The 21,142-nt window shown below is 39.0% G+C and overlaps 1 protein-coding gene across 8 annotated transcripts in view; it reads right to left on the reverse strand.

Annotated features, from left to right (window-relative positions):
- GRIA4 (glutamate ionotropic receptor AMPA type subunit 4) overlaps positions 1–21,142 on the reverse strand; it is a 218,538-nt gene that overhangs the window by 21,445 nt on the left and 175,951 nt on the right. The gene's annotated exons all lie outside the window — the stretch shown is intronic.

The following is a 21,142-nucleotide window of genomic DNA, read 5'->3' on the forward strand; positions in this document are numbered from 1 at the left end:
AGAATGTATCCTCAATACCACACTTAGTCAAAACTCCTACTGAAGAACATGTTCCTCAATAAAGAAACTGAAGTCTTGCAAGAGTAAAGGTTTAATAGTAAAAAACAGCCAAGTGCTTTAATATTTGACTCTTTAATCCTCGGTGTCACTGCACAGTCCTGCCTTTTCCATTGCTCAGAAGAAAACGTAGTCCTTGGATGTAAGTCAAGCCAGTTCAGACAAAACCGCAGCCCTTCTGTCACATGATACCTCACTTCACAAGTACTGGGTGCATGGACAGTGATTTTAATGGATGGATCACAGTTATTTTTAGGTTGCTTTAGAATTACAGTATGAAAAAAATGATGATAATGAAATCATTACTATTTAAAATTACTGTCCATCTCCCCATAAATAAATAGTACTAAGCAGTTTAAAACACTAAGTAGTATCACTTCCTTTTTTTTTTCTTTAAAGAGCCTACCTGTGCCAATTGCAGATACGTCTTCCGCAGTTATCAAAAGATAAAACTGCACAGAGAGATGACAGTGTGACTATCCAGTCCATTGCAAAGTAACATCAATGATTCCAAACAGGGATACCTCACTTGTTACCCAAAAGAATTGCAGCAGGGTGCTTGCCCAAAGCCCAGGGAAGCTGGCAGAGAGGTCTGCTTTGACTTCCAGTGAGTTTGGGTCATAGCAATGGTTAACAGTTGACCCATCTGCTGGACTTCAGTCCATAAGAAGCAGAGAGGCAGGTATGCAAAAAACGATCTGAATGCTATGGTACACAACACTGTGATACTCAGCTCATGTACATGCTCAACCACAGGGGGGGCATTTCCAAGGCTGATAGAGACACACAAAGGTCCCTGCACCATGAGGGAATGAGACAGAAATCCAGACCAGGGACCACTGCAGCCAACATCACGAGCACTGTTGGAAATCTGAGACACCATAGTGGAATACCATGAAAAGGGGATCAGATTTTGCCTAATGCAACACTTTCAACACCTATTTCAGCACAGCAACTCCGCATTCCTTAGAAACCAGAAATTAAAACATGAAATGCATTCTGCACAGTAAGCTAAGCCTGTTTTCAACAGCCTAATGCCCAGAGCTTGAATACACACAACAGACATAAAAGGCACTCTCCAGCCTGATTAGACTTGAATATGTATCCAGTGTTTCAGCCACAGCTGCTTTTTGTTTAAGTTATTCAGTTCCCAAAATCTCTGGATGCACAGTGGTTCACAGGATAGTTGAAAAGCATCTCCCATCTGCACCGTTCAGCACCATCTCCAAATGCAATTCCAAGGACTCAGACTTGGCCTGAGCACACATAGTGAAAGAGACCTCCTCCATGAAGTAAGGTCTCAGAATATCTGCTTTTGAATGCTAAATGGCATAAAGACACAGACAGGTCCCTAAGTACTCATTACAACAAAGGCAGAATCTCTGCTGTAAGCACTTATTAACAATATTTTAGGTAGCTGGTAGAGTTTTGTCAGGAAAACTTAAATGTCTTAGCTATTTAAACACCTTTTACATTTTCTTGAATCCCTTTCCTAAATTAGTCTCATAAATTCTGAGTAACTGGCAATGTCAGATAGCAAAAATACTTTCCTGTATCCTGGGCAGATTCTTAGCACAATTCTGCTGTTACCTTTACAGATGGCGGCACTGTTGTTTCACTGCTTAAGTGTAGGGAATCTTGTTCACTTGCAATAATGAATGAGCAAGATGTGCAAAAATAACATGACTCACTAATGAGACTCTACATACACAGAGACAGCTTTGTTTAAGCTGCAGCCATATTGCACAGCTCATCATCCTAGAACCACTGGTGCCACCGCTGCAGCTGTTGAGGCAGAAGCAGAGAAGAAACCCCAATCCTCTATAAGGTTTTTCACGAATTCCCTTCCACAAGGGATTTCAAAGCCTCAGAAATTGCTCAGTCACTTAAAAGTCACATGGTGTGGAGGGATACTATCTCTGCTTAACCTCAGGTTCTCTGAATGTGCAACAAACTTCAGACAAAGACTACCTGAACGTTAAATGTCAAAGGTCCTTAGGTGGTCCATACATATGTGAGATATGGACCAACTGGCAAAATATAGAGATTTCCCTTCTTTTATGGTAAAATACATGACTAAATTGTCATATAAGTTTATTGTATATATACTTCTATATGATTAGTGCCTGGAAAGAAGCGGAGATCAATAAACTACAGCACAATGGCAAGTAAAGCCACAGATGTGGTGGTGCATTGGCAGGAGAAGTTCACTGAAGAAACAAGCTTTCCCAACACCATAATACGACAGCCAATGATGGCAGCTAGTGTTGGCAATTGATGATGAGTGTCAAGCAACTCAAAGCTAATTTTCTTCCTTGCACGTTGTATGTCTCTCCCCGCAGCTACCTGTTGATGCAGCCATCATGCAGACCAGCCCCTGGGCATTCCTGGTGCAGGCCGGAGGGCATCCTCCCTCAGAACAAGGCAGAGAGAGCTCAGCGAAGCCAAGTTCAGAGCCCTTATTTCAGTGATGTGAATTGCAGTTATTCTCTTATGATCTAATCTGTATGCAGCCCAGGTGGCTTGGGAAGAGGAGGCCACAGCTGCCAGGGGCCTCCCCTCGACCCCCAACCAGAGCTTCCTGGATGCAGCTGAGGATCTGTCTCAAATGCACTTAGTGAAACACAAGCGAGTGTATTTTTACAGCTTGTATATATCATCCATTCAAATGACTTTTAATGGTAAAAATTAAAATGCAACCTTACCAAGCAAAAAATTAAATGCTGCCCAATTTTTGAGCTGTTTATTTTATCCTTGTTTTGAAAAGCGCTGATGGCAGATTGTAACACGATACAAATGTAGTGTAGTTTAAGGGTGTTTGACAATTCATCAAGAGAAATTAAGTGTAAAGCTGCGTGGCACTGGCTGAATATGTTTAATAAATCAGGACTGAAACAAGCACTCTGTTAAATAGGAGATTTAGCCAAAGCTTACATCACTGTATACTCAGAAGGCTTGAAGGATCGATAATCTAAATATTTAAAAAGACAGCTAAAGCAAGAGCATTTTCACATGAAATGCTCTTAAAAATAACTTAAACTTTCATGACAATGGGCCAACTTTGAAATCATGGTTTTTTTAAACACATTCCAGAACTTACAGGGATAATATTTGTACTGGGATCTATAAAGGTTTGCATGCTGTAAAGCTGCTTGTATGAAAATACTATATTCAAATACTGAAGCATAGCACATATCTAAAAATTTTCACATGTAGCTGATAGAGTCCTCGGAACTAGCTTTCACAGCTTGTCCAGCATTTATAAACAAATAAAGAAAGAACTACTAGTATTCAAGCTGTGAGTCTTCCCAATACTAGCTATTTAGCAATGAGTCTCTCAGACCTTCCTGCTAAGGCTTATCAAAGAAAGGGTGTGATCAGCCATCTCAGCAGAATGTTCAGGCCCAGCTGAGGACCACCAGGACATTGGATGCCTCTTGAATTTCATCTTGCAAAATTCACATACCCCTGAGGAACTGACTAGCCTGTAGAAAGCCAAAGTACTGAAAAAAAGCCTGGGCAGGTTGTGTGCTACATTAGAAGCTGATACCATTTAAAAACATTTTTTAAAGATCCCCTGGACAACTGCATTTAAAACATCTCTTACAGAGCAACATATCAAAATATTCTGCAAACAATAAGAATAAAGTATTTTTACAAGAATTTTTATGTATTATTATTTATTTAGAAATGGGAAATTTAAGGCAATGCTCAAATATTTTTTATATTTGATTTTTTAATTGTGGCTTATTAAAGTAAGTAGAGTACTCTTCATTTAGCCATCCTAATAAGATGCTTAATTTCCAGGGGCAGTGAGTATTTACAGCTTCTATGTATATCCTAAGTATACAGTTTAGTTATTCAAGCTGAGCTTTGTAAACAAATATGAGCCAAACTGACACCTTGAGGATCAGCAGGAGTTCCAATTAATGGGAGACCCACTGCTGCTAAAAATTGCCATAGCTACTTTGAATTCAAAGAGGTTCTGACAATTTACACCAGCTAGAGGTCTGATGACTGTAGTTTAAAATATTTATATATATTGAAAGCTGTTTTGCAGCAAGATATTCCAATTACAGTACGCAAACACTTCCTGGTGCAAGCAATTAAATATGTATTCTGTTTGTGCAAAAACAACAGCAGCTGACCTGGGAATGCAACTCAGCTTGTTTCTCTGTTTTATACATAGCTTTGCTGTAAATAAAAACCACATAAAATTGTCCCTAGAGTAACTGTTCATATTGGTTCAGTAGATGGTCTTTAGCAGCAGCAGAAATGCTAGTTTCTCCCAACTCTGAGCTATTTTAATTTTTGCTAACAGCTACCTAATCTTGTTCTCATCAAGCAGTACAATATTTTTTTATCAAAGCAAAATTTTTCTTGCTAGTTCCAGCAAAAGCAGGATTATGTGAATAGGCTGCTGCAGTCCAACACCTGCAACTCAGAATACATGTTTTAAAGGCTTAAAATCATAGAATCATAGAATGGTTTGGGTTGGAAGGGACCTTAAAGATCATCTGGTTTTGATCCCCATGCCTTGGGCAGGGAAACCTTCCACTAGACCACTTTGATCAAAGCCCCATCCAGCCTGGACCTGAACACTTCCAGGGATGAGGCATCTACAACAATGCTGGGCAACCTGTGGGAGTGCCTCTCTCCATCCTCAGCAAATTCCTCGTTTGAGTGGGATTTTTCAAAAGTGTCTGAGCACCAGTGTAATGCAGTCTCCACACTGCAGGAATTGCTTTCAAGATAAGCTTGGCCCACTGCCAACTGCCTCAAAACTCTCTCTCACCTCTCAGAAACATTAGGAACACTGAGACCTTTGCGGTTTTTATACATTTGATATTGTGGAAAACACAGTAATATTTGGAATGTGTAAAATGATAATGTTTAAATATATAAATATATAAATATAATTCTATATTTTTACAATATAATATATATTTTATAATATATATATTATAAATACTTAATGCTTTCAGATGGGGTAACATTCATCTCTGGCATGGTTGGCATAAAGCCTTTTGCTTTTTACACCTTAGGTGAAGCAGACCTTGACTCACAGTTTCGTTGCAGCAGTGTTGGGATGCTGTTTCACCTGCTTCTCCATTAACTCCTAAGTTTAGGGGCCCCCAGCTGAAAGAAAATGGCAATATTGGCACAGACATGTAGGAGTTTCATGGCAAAGCACAGCATGTGGTTCAGTGCCAGGCAGAGGTTCCATCCATGTTGGATGAGGGCGTAGCAGTTTGAGGTGAGGGCCACTGCAGTGAAGATCTATCAGGTCTCATGCTGTCCCTCTCTTCTCCTACCTAGACTGCATTAGTGCAAGCTTCTTGAAATGACATTATGCTATGTTAGCCAGGCACATGCTGTTCAAACTCCTTATGTCACTCCATCCACAAGAAAGAGCCAAATGCTGCACAAATGATCTAATTGTTTTTCAAATCGGCAGCTTAACAGGACTGAAAACATTATTCACCATTACTGATCTTGGCCAGTAGATTTAAATTTTCCTTTACATAATATCTTAACCATATTTGTAAGGCATTTTAAATTTATGATTCTGAGTGCCACAAAGTGACTCTTTCCACCCAAAATGAGGCTAAGAAAACTAATCTTTTTCAAATGCAATTCCTTATTGAATAGAAATATGGTGTGTTTCCTTGTAACTTAAAAAGTTACTCCTTCTTTATATTTATCTCAATCCATTTGACATCTCTGATGGATTACTCGACATCCTATTGAGATCACAGACTCTGGCCACCCTACGCAGAGGAAGATTTTACTACATCAAAATCTTCCAGCACAAAGCAGGTGGCAGCTGTTTCGGCAGCTTCTAATTTTTCACCCCATTCAACATGTCCCAGCAGTGGCAGAAATATTGTACATTTGACTGAGCATTTCACAGCTTTCATCCATATGAAGACCCAGCCCTAGGGTCTTCACCTATCCCAGAAGAAATGTTACTGTGACCTCCAAAAGCAGCAAGAACTCATTGCTGAATCTCACTACAAATCATGTAAAATAAAATATCCTGTTGGACTAACTGCAAAAATTAGGTTTTCTGGTTCCTAAGCAGCCATATATCTCAACGTGCTATATAAATGTGTGCTCTATTCAGTGGGTAGCAGGGCATAATAATAAACCCAGGATTTTAATGCAGTATTGAACATATCCGGCATTTTTGGAGCCTAGTTCAAATTTGGCAATATTTGAAGAGATTTCACAATCAGACTTGTCCAATTTTTCATTTATGCCAGGCTGAATCTCACCTTTATGAACACAGAATGATAACACAGGTAAATGGAGCTATATTTGATGTGATCTTCTATTTTCTATTACTTATGACTTGTTGCTGTATTTTCCTTCAGGATCCATCAAGGATCTCACAACAGCGACTGATTAGTGCAAGATGTCAGTTTAAGATTCAGAAATGGCAGAAAAACATCAGGAGTCACAATGGGGTGACTTCTACAAGTAAAGGCACTCAACTGAGCATCTCTGAAAGCCTTTACATAAACTACCTCAACTGTCAGCTTATGATGCTCCATAAAAGGTGATGGAAGTCCTCTATCCTAGCTAATATTTCTGAAATGTCCTCAGAGAAGGAGAAATTGCATTTATCCACTTTCAGAGTGAATGAGACATAGGTATCTATGGCAAGTACGGTGAGAGAAAAAACAAACTTCTGCCATCTTCCCAGCAGCTACATTTGGAAAACAAAATTAATACCATTGCTTTTCCCAGGAATTCATGGAATAGCCAAATTCAGTTGAATTCATAAAAAAAAAAACATGGCCAGCAGGTCAAAGAAGGTGATTCTGCCCCTCTACTCTGCTCCCGTTAGTACTGCATCCAGTTGTGGGGTCTTCAGCACCGGAGAGACCTGCTGGAGTGGGTCCAGAAGGGGGCCAAAAAACTGTTCAGAGGGATGGAGCTGCTCTCCCATGAGGACTGGCTGAGAGAGTTGGATGGAGTTGTTCAGTTTGGAGAAGACTAGGCTCCAGGGAGACCTTACTGAGGCCTTTCAATACTTAAAGGAGGCTAATAAGAAACATGGTGACAAAGGTTTTTAGTATGGCCTGTTGCAACCAGACAAGGAGTAGTGGCTTTTGATTAAAGGAGGGCAGATTTAGACTAGGAGAAGGTAGACTTAGACTAGGCATAAGGAATAAATTTCTTATAATGAGGATGGTGGAACATTGAACAGGTTGTCCAGAGAAGTGCCTCATCCCTGGGAACATTCCAGGTCAGGCTGGACTGAGCTCTGAGCAACCTGCTCAGTCCCTGCACATTGCAGGAGAGTTGGACTAGCTGATTCTTAAAGGTCCCTTTCCCCCAAGCTATTCTATGATTCTACAGTTCTATTAATGTCTATGCTTTTATTTTAGAGACAAATCCACTATCTTAGGTTCTGTTTCTAATGAGTACCAACCTTTTGCCTGTCTGGTTAGACTTTTCAGCCACCAAATCCTAGTCTCACCTTAGTGAGAACGAAGCATGGAATGACTGCAAAGCAAAATACCATCAGCGTTCTGTACAGTGCTGAAATGTCTGTAATACAAGCAGTCTGCTCATGCATTAATTTTTTCCTAGTAAGGAAAGGAACTCCACATGAGAAAACTGTAGGGAAACACTGTTGTTTGCTTCTGAGGTTATTCATCCACTGACATCGATGTCCACAAAGTTATTAACGAAACATGGCCACTATGTCAAAAGCTGTTGGCAACCAGAAATCAGGATGAATGCTTGATTTTTATGGTTACCAGAAACAAACTACTAATTCACAAGATCTCCACAGCTGACATACTATTATGGATCTGAACTTAGACTGAGAAGAGGTATGAGAGACTTCTGTAACATTATATACATGCTTCTTTTTGACTCCATACAGATGTTTTTCATAAAGAAGAACTATAAGGAAGGCAATAAATGGAAAGATTCCAGCTAGTTAAGAGATGGTTTCTTAAGCTTTGGTCTAATTATGATGCAAGCATTTTGAAGTTCATTACTTTAATTAGAACCAGAGATGGAAAGAAAAAAACAGGGGAGCCATTTCCCAGGTGGGAACTGTAGCTGCAACTGCAATGCAATAATAAAGAGCACTGCATAACTTGTGGCTTAGTGAAATGCTGGCTCGTGTTTTGCCTAATGGCAGATCAATACCATACAAATGAAGCAATTACAGTTGTGCCATATAAAGCCTTATTTGGTCAGCAGCCAAAAAGGGGATTAGCTGGAAAAGTTCCTAGGACTTTCTGTCTGAGTATTATTGCAGAAGTTAATGAGGAATATCTGATATGCTTAGACAAACATAAACAGTGCCAGCAACCAGATGAGATGGTCAGTCCAATAGTCAGTGTTCTGATAATTAAAATGCCCCGAAGCCAGCTGAACATCAGCCCAAGATCAGGTGAAATGATCACAAGGGCAATCTAATCCCTCTGGCAACCAGCCATTGTTGCTGTACCATGTTGCTGTACCATGTTGCTGTACCATGTTGCTGTACCATGTTGCCACCATTGGTACAGCCATGTACACAGCAGCAAACTCTCCACCTTCCCACAACATGGAAGCATGTTCCCTTCATTACAGCTCTGTGTCCCTACGCTGCAGCTCACGGTGGGGAAGTAAAGGCCACAGTCTGATACAATGGTTCCACCAGAACTTTACTATGCGCTACTCATTCTCATCCATAGACCACCTGGTCTAGTAAAAGATGTCCCTGCCTATGGCAGGGCAGTTGGAACTAGATAATCTTTAGTATTCCTTTCAACCCAAACCGTTCTGTGAAATGCAAATATAGCAGCTCTCAGACCAGTCAGACCAAGCACAGCCATGGCAATACAGTAATACTCATGTTTCAAATACAAGAAGCCAGGCTACAAAGAAAACAAGGCAGTGAAAGTACTAATAGATCTCCACAGTGGATATGGAGATCCAAATAACGTAATTGCTGTTATCCTGGACACATGCCCACATGCCACTTTTAATAAAAAAGACCAGATGGAGTAGGGTCCACTGGTGATGGAGATTTCTGCCACTGCTTTCTAAAGGGAACACAAAACAACATGTGGTCATAGACCACAGACTGTTTAAGAAGCCATTAGTCAAAGTTACAATTTCTGTATCGCTTTCTCTCCAAAACAGTTTCTTTGACCAAAGACACTGAGAAATCTACCATGGTGTTTGTCCTGAGGTATACACCTCCATGGATTTGAAAAATTCATACAAACATCTGAAATAGAAATGGACTTCAGATATTCACAGCACAAATCCACTATGCTATTAATATTCACTATTCCTCTGAAGCTGACAGGCAATGGTCACTACCTTCGATTTGCAAAGGTGAACCTTGAAGTGAGAAGGTGAACTGATCTCCTCCAAGACTCTCAGGAAACCTGGGCAGGGTCACAAGTGTGACATGGCTTCAGCCAACCATACGTCATTGTTTCTCAGAAATCTTGAGGTCTTTTCAGATAACTGTTCATAAAGAATTTATCCTTCTGGTCTTCCAGTCACAAGCACTTCCTAGAGATGAGCTAAGCTTACATTTCTGTGCATATTTCCTCAACTCAGTCTTTAACCACAAGATAATTCTAATTTTTCCTGCCAAAAGTGCGAGACAGGCAACCTGAGTGCCTTAACTCCCATTACAAACAAATTCTTCCATATTTTGACCCCACTCAGGAGTTCCACAAAGGTCCATGCTCAGAAGCTGTATAAAGCTGCTTAGGAAGTTGGGTGCTCCTTTGCCCTGGCAAAGAAGAGATATGAAGCAATATCACTTACTTCATGTCATGGTTTGAGTTCAGATACTTCACTCTCTTTTGCTTTTCCAGCATGAGAACTTTATTCAGATGAGAACAATCTGCTTGACTTTTAGTTCACAGAAAACACAACTAAAGCTAGGAAAGCCAAGTCAGAAGCAGCTTTTGTACTAGTTGGGGAGATGACCTTCTACCATGCAGAAAACATGAACATCACTCTTCATAAGATACTACAACTTTCCAAATAGTCCTGTAGCTCCAGAAGATTGAATGTGATGGCTGAAGATATCCTTTTCATATCTGTAATTGTCAAAAAAGCATCATAGCACAGTGAGGTCTGGAAAGCACCTCAGGAGGTGTCTGGTCCAACATCCTGCTCACACAAGGGTCAGTCTTGAGCTCAGATCAAGCTGCTCAGGGCTTCAACTGGTCATGGTTTGTCAACTTCCAAGAATGAAGCCTACACAATCTGTCTGGGCAGATAGTGTCACTGTCAGACTGTCCCCAGGCAATCAGGGGAAACAGTTCCTCCTTACATCCAGTGTGAACTTCTCCCACTTCAGTTTATGTCCATTGTCACTTACCTTCCTTCCCTACACTGCTGTGAAGAGTATGGCTCCATCTGTGTGAAAACCTCCCCCATAGAAACTGTGGGTTGTTGTCAGGACACCAAAGCCATCTCTCCAGGCTGAACAAGCCCAGATCCCCCAGCCTCTTCTCACCAGAGCAGCTCCAGCTCCATATCCAGCTCCATCTTGATCATCTTCCATGAAATTGGTTCAATTTATTGATGTTTTTCTTAAATGAGGAGGCCAAAAAAAAAAAAAAGGATGCAGTGCTCTAGATGTAGTCGGAATGTGTGCAATTACTTTATCTGATGTCACAATATCTTGTGGCCTATAAATTGAATGAACTAAAAGTACTCTAATTGAAAACTGACTTGGATAATTACCCACTATCTAAAAGAGATGCCAAAAATAGCAGCTTGCTTATTTAACTGGATTAGGAAAAATTCCTAAATCCTCAAGAAACTGTGATGCCTTTCTGTTCACTTTCAACTACACTTTCATAGCCTGAATTCGCATTATTTAAACTCTGCAAAATCACAACTAATTGTCAAGTGTTCATGTGGTTTTAAAGGAAAAAATATCATTAGCAGGTATAGAATATAATTAAAATAGCATCATATACTGACTAAAACATGAGGAGATGGATCTTAGTAAGTACAGAGCATTGGAATGTGGGTTGGTCCCCCAGCTTTGCACACAGGACATTATCTTTTTATTTAAACCAATAAAGAAATGAGTATTATACTAAAACCTGGCTCTTTATGTTTTCTGTTGCAAGCAGAAAGAGGCTTTTGTGAAAACCTTAAAATTCAAAATTTTGGTTGAAAATGTAAAAATCTCAAAAATTGCCTATAATGTTTGCATTTAGGCACATGAAATATAGATGATTTGGGTTATCTAGAAAACGTTGAGATATTCTGTAGGAAACAATTAGATCCCATGAATTTTTCTGTAGGGTCAAGAAGATCCCAAATAGATCTGAATCACGCAAATAACACAGCATAAAATGCTGCTGTGTTCAAAATCAGATGCCTGCATCCATACCAAGGAAGCCAAACATCTAATAATGTAAAAGCCTCTCTAAAGACACAGCTACAAATTTGGGCTGCACTAAATGGAACCATATAAGCAACAGACTGGAAAGAGCCTGATGTGTAATTATATACAGAGAAAACCTATTCTGGAGGTAACAGATGGGCTGCCAGATGTTAGGTCTGCTCTCACCTGCAGGCCTTATTCAGCCCTGCTGCTAGTAATGGAAGATGCAAGGGATCTGGATCTTCCTGTGCACATATTATTTTTGCCCATGTGTGGGGGAAAAAATAATAAAAAAGTTCTATTGTCTTTGAGTGCTGGAGGCAGATTATTATTTTTAAGTGTTCTTTTAGAGTAGAAAGAAATAACTGAAGTATAACAATAAAATAGGTCTCTGTATCAGGTCAGCTTGGATAACTTTTATAAAGTTGACTTTTGGCTATAAAAAACTGCAGGGAAAATCGTAGCCAAATCTTGACAGAAAACTGCCAATCCTGCCAAAAACTGTTAAAAGAGAGTCTTACTCAACAAAAGAGCACACAGCATTGTTCAGCATCATGTGAGTTGGTAAAAGATATAGTTAAATAGGAGCTAAATCCTTTTTCATGTTTAAGTTTTCACTCAGCGACTTAGTTGGAATGAGAAGCACAGGAAGGCAGGCAGAAAATGGAGTAAAACATTGAATTATAAAAATACAGAGATTTGAGCTAAGGATAGTTGAGAATAAGAGCATTAGTTTTGACTCTACCTCCTACCACACACAAAGTAGACCAGTTAAGAAGAATAATTACTGATCGACCACAAGTCATCACTTTATCAAACAATACTTTAAACTTGTACTGTTCAGTGAGATGCACATATGGTCATTTTTATCTGGCACCTGAGCACCTTGAGAACATTTTGATGATGGGAAACAGCTGCATTTTACAGTTGTTTTGCCAAGACACACAGAAGCTTAAATTATATATTAAAACTTCCGAATCTTGTTTTATGCTGTCAACGTCTTTTCATCTTTCATTCTGGGATGTTCAGTCCATAATGCCTATTCTGTCACACAGTGTGCCAGTCTGAGATACTGTTCTTAGCTCAAAGTAAGTGTGAGAAAGAAAACAAAAACTTTTCTCCCTACTTCTGGATTTCTCACAAGAATCAAGGCTGCCTAAAGACTAAATGGCCATTTTATGTCTCTTGGAGTCCATCTAGTACTTACTGTCAGTTGGAAGTGGGCAGTTTGCAGCTACCACGCAGATTTACTACAAACTGTTTTTCAGGTGCTATTTGTTCCCCAAATGTCATTTCCACAGGAGGTATTGTTATGAGTTGTTGAGATGCCTTTCAGAGTGGCCTGCTCCCTTGCTTTAGTCTACCTACAATTTACCTGAACAATTATTATCTTAGTGGGATAGGCCTTTTACTTGTCAGGAACTGTACCATCAACTTCAAAGGGCAGTTTCCTGGGAATTGACACGTAAACAGCCAGAGAGTTGTAATGAAAAGAAAACAGAGAAATAATAACAAGCTCCATTGTTATAATATAAAGGGCTGCATCTTGCCCTCTGCTGAGATGCTTTACAAGGGATTGGGGAAATGGTAGGGAAAAGGGCAGGAGAAAATTATTCGTGAAGTGCCAAGAAGCGGCGTTTGTTTCTCAGAGATTCTATAGATTGGAAACAACCATAATCTTTTTGTATCCCACTGGTATATGCTGGGGATTAATGCTTATCAAATGTTGGCAAATGTCCAGAAAATCAGTAAGACATATGCACAACAATGGTATCAGTACTTTTGAGACATTCTGGCTTTCGCTGATAGTTTGAGGGAAGTTCATTGGTTATACTTAAACATATGACTCTTTTTACTTTTCAGAGAAACAGCCTGACAAATTTCATTTGGATAGTTTTGATATTGTGAAGCTCCTATCCTGTTTGCATTCAAATATTTCTGAAACAGAAAAACAAGAAAAGAACTGTAATTTTTTTTTATGCCTTCATTTCTTTCTGATTATAGAAAACAAGCCTGTTATTCAACTTGTCCTGGTGCTGACTTCCACAGAGTGGCCCATAGTAAAGCTGAAAAAACAGAATGGTAATTTCACCTTTTATACTGATTATACTGCTACTTTAAAAATACCCATTGCCATTGAAATATTTAGATAAAAAACTGTTGTTCTATGCAATAGTTTAATGCTGTTTTCTCCTGCTCAGAAGCACCTCATTTCAAAACTGTTCTAAAATCCCAGGACCTTCCCTGGAATAAGGAGCAGGATGATACTACCAGAAAGGCACCAGAATGTGACTGTGTGACCAAAATGGGAGCTGATCTTCTTGGAAGAGCTTTGCCTTCCATCAGTTGCTTCTAGTGTCATTTGTAGTGTAGGAAAACAGAATAAGCAGCAGAACAAATTCCTGTGACTTCTGCTTTCTCCAATGCACAGAGAGCTTTGTTCAATTATGAATCATCCCTGAAGTCTGAGGGTGAAAACTTCCTGCTACAGGCTCTGTGAGGCAAGGCAGGTCAGAGATGGCTCTTTGAAGTACTTAAAAGACATAGTAATTTTTTTTCCCCTCAGGCCACAGAAAATTCATCCAGTGCAGCATCATGGACACTAATGGGTTGTTTTCTTCCAAAGATACAAATATCAGAAATTATCTCAACAGCAGTGCTCTTCACTGAAACTAGGTGACTTAAATCCTGCAATTTATCTCCTCTATATGTAAAAATTTCAAGGAAGGGTGAAACTCTTTCAAGTAGAAGATTTTGCCTGAATACATTTGCTTGCACATCTTGCAATGGATCTCATTAGCCATCAGCAAATTTTCTTCTTTTTCTAAGGCATTTTTTTTCCACGGGAAAGACCCTTATCTTGATTGAAAATTATTAAATTAATCCAATAGATATTACTGGGGAAAAGAGCAAGTTTGGATTCTAATCTCTGTTCTCAAGGCTTTATTTTTATTTTATTTTTAAAATAGATACTCTGTTTTTAGATAGAAATAATCCACGTAACTGAAACTAAGTATGCCTCCCAGCCTCAGCTGAAAGAACAACTTGCTAACATTCATTATCAGGCTCTCTCTTCACTGATCTTCTTTTGACTCCTGACTTTTATATTCCTTGGTAAGCAGCAACCCCGTCTCTGCCTTTTTAGCTAGTAAATGTTATTTTTAGCTGATAGAAAACACAACAAGTTCTGAAAGATCTGACCTGCTTGAGAAAAATCTCAGCTATAAGCTCTGACATTGAATGGTAATGAGGTGGTAATTCAAGCCTTGTTATGCCTACAGTGAAGGGAAAAATATTATGCAAAATCATACAGTATGATCTACACCATCAGTCAAACAGGGTAATGTTTACATATGTATAAAATGTTACAGATCCCATTCTAGTTTTCAAATAATTTTGTATCACAGAAAGAAATGACCTTGTAAAATCTTGGTAAGCTGACTCAAATCCTGTTCTTTTAAAGATCAACAGACCACCTCATAACTATGTAGGGATTTTTTTTCTCCTCCAGTGGCCCTTGCTTCAAAAGAGTAAAAGTCAAACTCAGTAATTTTATATCACTCATTTCAATTGTCGAACCTCAATTATTCACCAGTTATCTCTATATCTTCTCTACATCATATATAAATAAGTAGCTTCTAGGTGCTTTGCTGAAATGATTGCCTCCGTGGATAACACACTGATTAAGGGCAAGACCAGATATTCTGGTAGACGTGAAACATGAAAAAATCAAACCTGCTTCCTCTGCATCTCTCCTCACTGTGAAGGTTGCTTGTCTTCAGAATGATCTGGGGAGGTCTTTGGACACCAGTGTTGCCAACCAGAGGACAGCTAACCAGCAGAGGAAATACCCATTCTTCTCTGAATTGCCAGAACAGTGCTCAAAAGCACATAGGGCACAGACCTCATCATGAAAACCTAAGGATACATTACCTTTGCCCGTTTCTGTACCTTTCTAGAAACAGGAGCACACAATTGAGCGAAGAATGCAGCCCAGATACACAGAAACACAACAAACTAGGATAGATACATCAACAATATTAGTTAAAAATTAAAAAATCTATGAAGACCTTTGAAAACTGAACAACACAGGGTACACCAAAGGGTGGTCCAGGTAAATTGTTCCTTTATGATACAAGGTAACTTGTACAAGGAAGCTTCACTCATGGGAAAAGTCTATTTCTGTGAAGATTCATGGATTTCTGCAGTACAAAACCATTGAAAAACAACAGTGGAAAAAGTCCTCTGTAGTAAATAAATGTTGACTCTAAAAAAATTGGGTGGTCAGCTCAAAGAGTTTTTCCTAGTTTTTGTTTTACTTAGAGGCAATCTGCGAATATCATAACCATTCTTTTGTACACACAAATCCAGATTTATAAAAAGCATAAGAGACCAGAGCATGCAAGAAGTTTGGGGGGAAACATTTTTATCTATCCTTATAGATGACTACTGTGTCATGATTCTGTTTTCCTGCAGAGCTTGGTGTGAATTACCAGCTCACTGATCTAAAAATTCAGGGCAAAATGAGAACTGGGGTATATCTCAGAATAATATATTAAATTCACAATAAACAGATTTGGCAGTGAATGATGATCTGGAAATTCCTTCCACAATAAACTCCTTATATTCTGGTCTCCAAAAACATCAAGGACAACACTTGATAAAAAGTTTCACTGTCCCATTGGAAGAAACTATACTATCAGATTTATTGTTATTTTCCCAAGCTTGTTTCAGGTCAGAGAAAATAAGAATAGGGAATATAACTTCCAAACAAATAAACAAAAAAAGGAATATCCCATCCTAGGTAAGATCTGCCAAAATTTTGCATGAATGAGCACACATTACTGAAATAAGTTTTCTTTTGACTCTACATTTCTAAGGAACTATACTGGATATATCTGTGAAAAGCAAAAGTAACATTGCCAGCTGTAGTACCACATTAAAATGAAGCAATGAAAGAATGAAAATTTTCCTGAGATTTACCTCAGGAAAAAAAGGACTAGATGAAGCCACTGATATAGAGACGCTAGGTTATAGAGGTTATATGATCAGAAAGTTATATCTGCAACACCCGCTTCACTGATGCACTGCCCACATTGCTCACCTTATGTTAAACACAGTAAAGAATGGATAAAGAACAAGCACCTCAGGTAGCGTAGAGTCAGCTCATGTCACCAGTTGTCACACTGCAAAAACTCAGCCGATATGACCACGTGGACCTTTTTGCTTCCCTTTCCAAAACATAAAAAATTCCTCCTAAAGTCAAACTGGAGTTATTCCTTTACTACATAAAAGGAATAGAGACTTGAATGGAATATAGAACCCCAGATTCATATATATAAAAACATTAAGGGTAGTTCCAATAGAAGGAATTTAATAGAGCTCTGGATTTCATGAGGTTGGTGAACAAACATCACCAATTTCTAAAATACGTTGACGCATCTATTCACAACAGTTTTTTTACTATTTGTCTAGATCTAATCCTGCCACTCTCATCTGTCTGGGCTCAAAGTGTCTCACTAGACACTTATGACCTGTGCAGGTTTCACTCATCCATGCTGCATACTGTTGGCTGCAGGACAGGGCAGCCAAATGTAAAAACAGTAACAGAATAAAAGACAGCTCCTCAGTTTTTAGCCCAACCTGTCATTCACCTTTACATCAAACAGCTTCAAGGTACAAAAAGTTGAAAAAGTTTTTAGTGTACCTTTAAGACAACATTGCCCTTAATTCCTTTCTCATTACCTCTTAGAGTGGAGAACTCTTTCGTGTTCTTCACTATTCAAACTTGTTTATGATGCCTACATATCTAAAACAGAAAAGCAGAGGCATGCAAGGCACAGGATTTGTGTAGTACAAGATCTCCAGGTGTTGCTCTCTAGAAACACAGATTACTGCAACTGTCAAGGCAGATGACCCAGGGATGATCCACAATGGCCAGAAGTCTGGCCACAAGAACATCTTCTAATAAACAACACATTTAAAAAGGCAGGTCTTGCTAAGCAGACAAGCAGCACTCTCTTAACCACCTTTGAAAACACCACCTTTGAAGAAAAAGCTCATTAATTCACACCGAATACTACACAGTAGCTTTGGAAGGATACCTACCGTTTCAAGAGGAGGAAACAGTAAGAACAGTTGGGTACTGCCATGAAAGAAACTCAGTCTTTTTTGTGTTGAGAGCCTTTGCCCTCAATCACAAATTCCTTCTCAAACACATCAGTCTTTTACAAGATATAGAAATGAATATCACTGAAAAGGAAGGAAAGAAGGAGACACACATGATGTGTGAGGTGGTCCTGCCCGGTGGGCATAAAAGAAACGCACATCAGGCATTTCCCATTCTCCTCCATCCAGTGATATGCATGAGTCCTAATACTGCACCAGCACTGAGAATAAATCATTTCAATTAGCCAATAGGTACTGGTTGAACACTGCAGGAGTGTAGCATGGAAGCCAATAAGGAAGAGTTTCAAATTAAAATCCACGACCCTGCTCATGTGTACAGTCATGAGCAACAGAGAGACCAGTCCCTGGATCGCTCTGACAGGTGGATTTCATCTGTATGAGCGAAGTAATGGGTATGTGTTTTGTAATGAACATGAAATCGGCGATGTGATGGTAGGAACCATCGCTAATCCTATGCTACAGAAAGAATCATCCCACTTTCTGTCAGTTAGATCTGTGAAAATACATGGCCTGGTTCTCAACTCACATGAGTTTTATTCAGCTGTTACTACATTTTCAGGGAAAAAACTCCTGATTTATTATCATTGTAAGTAGGAGGCGGACTAAGACTAAAATACTTCTAATGAAATAGGTGTTCAAACAGTTTAATGAATAATTCAATATGAACAATTCATTTGGAAAAACTGTTACTTTTCCCTAGTCCTGAATAGACCGAGAATAGACTATGAATGTTTAGCATTTATATGCTACTTGCAATTATTTGTGAACTACATCAACCAATTTGTGGTCTACATATAACTCAAACAGGAAATTATGATTATTAAATAAAATGTAGAATTTACAACTCCCATAGCAAATTATGTCTTTTGATTAATTTATGTAATGAGCTTAGCTAGCCTGCCCTTCATGGATTTAAAACTGCATGTTCAATATTTGCAATTATCTGCACAGACAGCAGTTACATAAGTCATATGATCAGTGACAGAAACACTACCATGTGCGACGCAGTCAAAACAGCAAAAGCACCATATTCTAAAATTTAAACATTTCAGAAAATACTGAAACATGCAGTTAAAATTTACAGGTCTTTTCTGTTCAAAAGCACAGGGGGAGGAAGCTTTTCCCCTCTTCAGCAAGTGCTAGTCTCTATACACGTACATGGAAGAGGCGGTATGAGTGTGAGGTACTGCTTGTTCGCTATGTTTATCCAGAACATTAAGTGTGTTGCTTAATGTTTTTAGTAGGTAAGCAGCACTGCTTGTTTGTCACTGGGGCTGGAGAGGGAATGGGGTGCAGCAGGAGAACAAGCAGCTTAGCACATGTGAAAGAAAGGCTCAGGAAAGGCGTGGGCATGGACATGGACAGCCAGTCGAGACAGCTTGAAAGAAGATTTGGTCCAATTTTCAATTGGGTAGGATTTCGATTTTTCATAGGATTTCCCCTATTTTCCTTTTTGAACCACAGTTGAAGCCAGGATGTAGAAAAATCACATGCTTTTGATCACATCACTCTCATGATAGTTGCTGACTTTGAGTTAGACTGAACTGTGGCCTCACTGAAACATTTGGGAGCTTGGTCTTTAGATGGGATGGAACCAGAATTTCACACTGGATCCTTAAAATCATGGTTGTGCTCTTCCTCTCTGTTCTTATTAAACAGTCCTACTAGGTCCTCTTACTTCTAACTGCTTTATGCCCCATCTCCATTACTCCTAGATATTTTTATCTAGCCAACTGAACAAACCTGAAACAAGCCCAAATCTGACATAAATCAACTTCTGCTGGCTGCTAGTGCTCATTATAACAGGCTGTCTCTTGTCATTGGTATTGAACACTGCAGAAAAAGGGATAGGGACTAAAGAACACCATAAGGCATGCTTAAAGCAAACAGCCCACTGCTAAGACATATATGACAGCAGCCACAGTGACTCCTAAAAAAGTCTGCCCTAGCTTTGGCACAGAAAAGCATGACTGTCAGCAATGGGCATTTCCTTACTATGGGAAAGTAGCTCCACTAAACTGCAGTGCTGCCTACTACTCTTATGTTGTCCAAAACACTGAGAAGGAGATAGCAATCTATCAGAACTATAAAATAAAAAACACAAGGGCTTTGAAAATATACCCAGATAACAGGTCAGCCTCTCCTATTATCACTGCCTTCTACCTTCAACAACTCCATGAGTTCTGGACATGCTTTTCTATATAATTAATATTTTACTGTTGTCATCTTCCCTCTCTCACCTTCTTATGTTCTCTTACTACTTCATTCAGCAGTGAAGACGGCAGTTTTTAAATCTAAGGTGTACTGAATGTTAAGAACCAAAAATTCATATTCAATCACTGAAATAACTGGCCTGATTTTCCCCTGCACATACAAATCTTCTTTTGTTGTGGATGTAAATGATTCTGATGATACTCCTATTACCAACCCTGTAATACAGTTACAGCTATTGAGGTTTGCGGTGTTGTGTGCAAGTCAAACTGATGAGTTATGAGTGAGTCTAGTTATCTGCATAGTGGTGATGATGTCTCCTCTACAGTCACAGATGTAGACAGACACCTCCTTAGTTATTTCCTCCAGAACTAGGGCTCCATCTGTATTTGCAACTCCTCCCTTAAACCTAATTCCTCCCCTTTGTGAATCTATTTCACATTGTAATCCCTTATCATGAGCACAAATGTGAGAAGTCGGGTGCTGACTGCTTCAGCAGGCCATTCCCTTACCCCCACCCACATGCACTGTCAGACTCCACAGGCCACACTCCCTTGATTTGCTAGGCATTCTTTTGATCTGAAGAAAATTGGCAAATCTACTTGAGGAAAAAGGCAAGTTTAGTTTGCCTTAAAGACATCAGAGTGGTAAACACTGCCAATTTTAACACAGAGCTAGTACCTTGACTTGTGTCTCCCAACGATTTGAATGAAAAGCAAATGATATTCTATCTCTAAATCAAAACCTCTCCTACTCGACTGAATGCATCTGATACCATGATAAAGAAAATACTGGTGAGTTTGAAGGCAGTACTGAAATGCATAATGCTAGAAACACAAACTTAGTTTTTCTAAATAAGAAGGTGCTTTAACAAAAAGTGCTTTAATGAAGTTACTTTAATGAAGGACTAATTGCCTCCAAGTGAGGACATTTGAAAAAAAGATGTTACAAGCAGCTTCTTACTCAGAAATTAGCAGCCCAGATCAATAAACAAAACATAAAATGTAGGCATATTATTGATGCAGATACTGATGCAGATAATGTAGGCATAATACTGCTATAAAGGGTTGAATTTGGTGAAAAAAGCGGATGAAATAGAATAACTGATGTTAATTTTATCGAAGCTGACTTCAAGTAGCTAGTGTTCAACCAGTTTGGTTTTTATATGGCCTTGAAAGATATGCCAACTAGAGCTGCTAAATCCATATTGCAATTAGAAATGGTTACCTTTGTTGATCAAAAAAAAAAATGAAATGGAAGAAAAGAAAAATAACATACCATGTTCACACACAAAACAAAAAG

Source organism: Manacus candei, unplaced genomic scaffold (assembly GCF_025592945.1).
Source record: "Manacus candei isolate 608988 ecotype Guabito, Panama unplaced genomic scaffold, ASM2559294v1 h1tg000014l, whole genome shotgun sequence".
NCBI lineage: Eukaryota > Metazoa > Chordata > Aves > Passeriformes > Pipridae > Manacus > Manacus candei.